We start from the raw sequence: 5,318 nt of genomic DNA, 5'->3' as shown, positions 1-5,318 counted from the left end.
TTAGAGAAAATGTTTGGTCTGCTTTGTGGTGGAATATTGAGCCAATAGGGGGCAGTAACACAATCAATGATCGTGTATTCCCTCTCCACAAATCAAAGCTCTAAATTCAATTCTATTATGTATGTATATATAGTTGTGATTATTTATGATTAATTTATTTATGATTATGTGGTAAATTATTTATTAAATTCCCATTGAAGTTTAGACATAACACTGATTGATACAATCCTGCTGTTATATAGAATTTCCTATATTTATATAAATATATATGTATTTCTTTTGATGGCATGGTGCATCCTCGATCTGTCTCCAGTTCTCTCTGAATGTCACGTTGGCGGTCCTGCTCCATCCAGAAACCCCCCTCAGCCCCTTCCTCCATTCTGCCAAGCCTCTATTCTAGTGCCAACGTTTTGTGTTAAATGTTAACAACTTTGCCTGATCTATTTAATCACCAACAACAAAATGTGTGTTGACTCTAACACTCGGACCCATTGTGCCCATTGTGCGCCTGCCCTCACTTGAAGATTTATGTATTTTTGATATTAAATTCCTTCTGTCATCAAGACTGCTCTCTTGTTGACTTTTCTTGACCCTGTGACCCCGTTCCCTAAACTTTCCCATATTTAACGCGGGAAACGCCCTCCCTGACTCTTCCTCCTGCTCTACCACAGCTCAGTGCTGTGAGGCTCCTTTTGTTGGCATGTGCTGTTTGCACTGTTCTTGAACTTCAGTGAGCTGCCTTGTCCCCATCCTGTACTTTGAACCCTGCAACTGTCCAGCCCTGGAAATAACTGGCTATTCTCCACAAAACGCATGAAGTCAGCTTGCAAAATTACTGCAGACTTCCTGATTTGTTGTAAACCAGAGCAGCATCATAATCCAGCCATTGTGAAGAACTGCAGAGGTGTCTCCTCTCTGGGCTGACGCTTGGCTCCTCTGGATTTCTGAGCTTCTGTCAAAGTCTGCAAATTCTGCATTCACCCTGCGTGTTGACGCAGAATGACGGATGCCCATATACCTTTGCCATATATGACGTCCATGTCGCCTATACAAGCCTCCCTCTGGCTGCTCAGCTTGCTAATTAGTTAAACAAATGCTCATACTAATGATCCCACTGGCCTGGCCGGCTCTGGGGTTTTTGTTTGCTGACTTTGCCCCAGTTTCTCCCGCTGGAAACTTGGCCCCACTGACCCGAGCTATCACTGTGCTGTGGAGACGACTGGACCGCCCTGTCCGGAGTCCAACCCCCCAGAGGCCAAAGGGCAGCGTCCAAGGGCCGGGGAATGCCACCACCAGCTGCTTTTGGTGACACCATTTACAAAGGGAGCTTGGTGAGCCATCCTTCTATGGGCTGTCAGTGTTGTGACAGTACTGGACTGACGTTTATTTACTCTGCTGGGACAAAACATGGACACCGAGTCTATAAGCAGTGGCAACAATACCTGGTTCAGTTCAGTTCCTTGTAACTGTATATCATGTTTTATCATGATGAGGACTGGAACACTAATAAAAAAAGTTAAGTAGACAATAATGCATTGCAGTAATACTGTAAATCTGAAAGGACAAAGTTCTGGGTCACCAAGAGTTCCATTACTTACTCAATTCAACCACTTTCAGGTACATTACATTTACACTTTGTGATTGTTTTGATAAACATAGTGTTAATGGCAAATTCTTAAAAAAATAATAAAAACATTATTTGTGTGACTTATTGAATTATTGACAGAGTTAAGTGCCCAGATTTTAGTCTGTATGTTTAGTCTGTTAAACCATTAGACAACTACAAGACTACACGTCCCCAATGCCCCAAAGTCAAAATGCCCATCAAATGCCAATTAGAAAGTCAGCAGTGATCCAGTTCCAGATCCAGATCAGTGAAGCCCAAGTCCTGGGCTGAGAGTTTAACATTCACAAATGTTGCCTGCAACGGTTTTTGGAATCAGTCTCAAAGTTTAATGTTTTAAGGACAAACGAATTGGAATATTTCTTTAGTGGGATAGTGAGTAAAAAATAAATAAAAATAAAATCATTTTTCATTTCAAACTGTTTTTAATCATCATCCCTTTTATGATAATCATTTTAAAGGTGGGAGGGATGGATCATTTGCAACAGTCATTTTGTGAGAGCTTAGAAATTAATATTTTTTAATTGTTAGTGGAGTGTCTTTTCTTCACTCGAGCCCCTCCTCCCCCCTCCGCACAATAAACTACATGTGAACGCCCCTGCATATAGCTGTTTCTCTCCCCCCTCCGCACAATAAACTACTATTCACTATGTGAACGCCCTTGCATATAGCGGTTTGAAGTTTTATTCAATAAACTCTCCGTAGATTTGTCTTCTGCTCTTCAGCAGTTTCCTTTGCTCAGAGGGACCCAGCGCTGGTTAACACTGCTCCATTACACCGTGTCATCCATGGCTCTCGGTGTTATTTGGACAATGTTTGGCCATTTACCCAAGCCTACCCGCGTCTGCCGGCGCTCCTAGGAGGTCTGGACAGAAATGGATACTAATTGCCGGGACTGTACACTGCTGGCTGCTGGAGCGCCCGCGGCCACTTCTGGAGGACCTGCTTGTCACCGCCTAATTGACAAGGGCTTGTCTGTCCTGGGAGCAGCTGCTCCTAAGCACCGCGGCGCACAATCGCAATCTTGACACGGCCTCCACTCGCCTGGAGGAGTTTTTGGAGGGGAAACGCCGTTAAAGGGAGATTTATTGAATCTCCCCTTTGGGTGACGCTGTATTAAGTAGGCAATATAGGCTTATTTCCGCGGGTGCAAAGGGGAGCCACACTCCCCGGTATTAATAACAGAAGGTGCCAATTAGGCCAGACAGGTGACATTTATCGTGACATTATGAATCACTGCAAACAAGACAAGCGTGGGTAAATAAAAGACATCGTAGCAGCAGCAGCAGCAGCACTATACTGAAATCAGGTTTTAAGGGACGCTTGTTTTACTCTTCTCTTTACTCTACACAATGCGCTTATGTGCGCAAATCACATGAATGCAAGAGGGTGACGTTGTTGCAACCAGTCATTCAGCCGCAGAGGCGGAAAGAACACAAGCAACATGAAGAATCACAGTAAAATAATCGATTCATTATTCCGAGTCCGTTTCTATCAGTCCATGTCTTTATATCTTGAAGAAGGGGGAAAGCCAAGCCAGTATTGTTTCCTCCTGCAAGTGGGAAAAAGGTTTTCTTCCACTTTCCCACTGCCTGTAAAGAAACGCTGCTTTTGGGCCCCTTTGAACTGAAAATCGTGATTTTTTTTCCCCTGGTCGAGCTTCTTTCTTTCTAAGGAACAATGACAACACTGGAGCACCCCGCCGGTGCACCACAGTTGGGGATCCCCCGGATTGTTCTGGACATCTTTGGATTTCATCAATCAAAATGACTGCAGTTTTCCATAAAAATGCTGAATTTGTTGCTGGAACCGAGTGAGCAAGGTAGAAAATACGAGGGCTGTCTTTCTCGATGATAAATGGCCATCCTTTGATTGGACACATAGAGAAATACGTGCCACACTATGTGAGAAAGTGGACTCACGCTCTGGGATGAATCACCGACCGCATTTCTCCAAACCCAAGAAATGTGTGAAGCTATTGAGGCAGGTTGAGGCAGAGCAGGCAGGCAAATATCTGTACTAACAGTAATGGTAAAAAAAAAAAAAAAAAAAAGGATAGCACCCACTTCATCTGACAGTCAGGACTGTGTCCTGATATCATTTCTGTTCATCCACACTGTGTTACAGGCTGTGACAAACCAGATTAGGAACCATAAATATGTTGAGTCTTGGGCCTGGGAGCTGCAGGAGGGACGCCACAACAGTGTCTTCACCAATAAACCAGGTACCAAATAAAAAAATAACACATCCCACTGATTGAAAACAAATTAGCTGGAATCTCTCATCTGTGCAGAGGGCCTTTGGAACAGACCCTGAATGAAATCTTGTCTCATTTAAAAGTAAGAACTTTTAATTCTTTGCAAAAACAATCATGACTTACAGACCACAGGGGCGCCTCACAACGTTGTCCTCTTCTCTAAATGTCCTTAATGCTGAGGATAATTATCCAATATTGACGTTCTGTCCCGCCTCAGGTCAGCAGGGTCAACAGTTGGAGATTAATGGCACCGGAAGAAGTTACAACATGAAAGAAACAAAAAAACAAAACAAATCCATAACAATAATTAGTTTTGTAAATATGCAGTTTAGTCATGCAGGTTACCTAGAATGAAATCAGCATTTTTTTATTTACAACACAACATGTCATTAAGCAGCTTAGAAAAACAGGTAAGTTCATCTTTGGGTCACATTCAGTTTTGTTCAGCTATTGCAGTCATGGGTAATTTCAATATTATACATATACACAATAATAAAAATGATATATCTTACAGTATATATATATATATATATATATACCATTTATATTGAGGGTTGCCACACATTTGTAATAGGAGGTAGATCTGGACTGCAGGTGGGCCAGTAAAGTATAAGTGCTCTGAGTCCACCGACACAGTCATTGATAATATGCCAGACACTGTCCTAAAAATATCTGTGGAATTTCATGGAAAATATATTTATTGAGTGCATCATGTTTTTTAAAACCAGGATAAGCCTCTGCATCAGCGATATGCATTCATTTACTTTTAAGTTTCCAATTACCATCGTTGAAACTCCAGGCCAAAACAGATTCATGCTTTTGCATTGGTAATTATTAACGACTGCAGAACGTCTGACTTGACTTTTTTTTAAAATCTGTAACACATGAAAAATAGTCAGTTTTCTCACAAATACGCTGAAACAGTTTTTACCCTAAAAAACCTACCTAACCTCGTTACTTTTTATCCTGGCTTCCAACAAGGCGTTGGTGGATGCTTCTTCATATGTGGTGCTGACACGTAAACTTGTTTCTGGTCAACCTGCTGATGAATGTCACTTGAATGACCTTTTCAGTCTTAAACCTATGTGTGTGTACACTCGAGTGTGTTTTGAGTTACCAAAATAATCAAATTTGCCATCATAAACTCCTTACTTGTGGTTTGTCTCTTAAGTAAAGGATCAAGTAATTTACTGTATGTACTAATGTCACCAATTTATTATTATACAATTTATATTATAATAAATGACTGTTGAACTGATATTGTGTGAACCATCTTACTTTAAGCTTTTTATAAAATGTGTTTCCCCATCACCTGTATTTACTTGTATTTGTATTTATTTTGTCATGTCCTGCCTTCCAAAGACAGTTTTGCCGAGACGACCATCTTGTCGTTCATGAAAAATTGTTTGTATTTCAGAGCCGCAGCATTTCCTGAGG

This window comes from Cynoglossus semilaevis, chromosome 15 (assembly GCF_000523025.1).
Source record: "Cynoglossus semilaevis isolate Cse_v1.0 chromosome 15, Cse_v1.0, whole genome shotgun sequence".
Taxonomy (NCBI): Eukaryota; Metazoa; Chordata; class Actinopteri; order Pleuronectiformes; family Cynoglossidae; genus Cynoglossus; species Cynoglossus semilaevis.
The sequence above is the reverse complement of the archived record's forward strand: the minus strand, read 5'-3'. Positions refer to the sequence as shown.